We start from the raw sequence: 1,153 nt of genomic DNA, 5'->3' as shown, positions 1-1,153 counted from the left end.
TCTTTGAGTGCGAGGTGATCTCTGCACTACCTGAGTACCCCCTACTCACTTTGTTTTGTTTTGTCTCTCTTTCGCTTCCTCCTCTATTGCCCTTTCAACACTGGGGCTTATTGGATGATCAATAAAAAGGCAAGGAGGAGAAAAAGATGGAGGATTGGGGTGGGGGGCGCTGAGCAGGAGAGGGAGAGGAGGAGGCAGTGACCCAGATAATGCAATGGAGTGAATCAAAATGAGCTCCTTATCCTTGTATAGACCTTGGCTTCACACCCGTCATCACCTTCTTCTCTGCCCCCAATTCTCAGTCTACCTCAGAACATCTACTTAAAAAAATCTAATAAAGGCGCACAACCATGAAAGGTTCGGGGGAAAAGGTCCTTCCTGATTTGATGCCTGACATCAAGGTTTTTTGAGAGATGGTCTTATGCCGCTGTATATTTCCTCTCATCCTTCACTTCCCCCCATGACCCATGTGTGACTCTCCTTCCACCATCATCAACACACACACACACACACACACACACACACACACACACATACGCTTCCTACTGCTTCCACACTCCCACCATCACATTTTATCTCCCGGGAGAGGTGGATGACTGAGAAACATGGTGACATTTAGATGTGAGGTCAGGTCTTGTCCTGAAGACGATTCTGTGTAGAAGCAGAGAGAAACACAGTGTTGCATTTATAATGATGCTGTATGTCACCTATCTAACACACACACACACACACACAGAATCACCCCATATTACTCAGCATTTAATTGATCCTTTGGTGGAGATCTTTGCATGAATGGGAGTGTTATTATGAATCAAGACCCGTTTGACAGCTGGTTGCCACTGCGCATGCGTTCGACCGACAGGCCCTGTTAAGATAACATGAGTCAGGAAACACAATATCGGAAGTTCATCTACCAAAATAAAAGCAGAGACCTGTCTACACTGGGCATATCGCATAGATTAACCGTTTAAAGGGTCCGTCAACAAACTGAAACACCAGAATAGTTATTTTAACGGTTTTATAAATGCCCGATGTGATCTCAAGATCTGAAATAAGTGAGTTGTTTCATTCAACTCACTCCAGGTTTGATTTTATTTTGAAACAAGAAAGGGGGAAACGGCCGGAAGTGATCGGCCGTTGAAGTGACAGCTAA

The sequence above is a fragment of the Echeneis naucrates genome, chromosome 13, assembly GCF_900963305.1.
Source record: "Echeneis naucrates chromosome 13, fEcheNa1.1, whole genome shotgun sequence".
Lineage (NCBI taxonomy): Eukaryota > Metazoa > Chordata > Actinopteri > Carangiformes > Echeneidae > Echeneis > Echeneis naucrates.
This window is presented reverse-complemented; position numbering follows the sequence as displayed.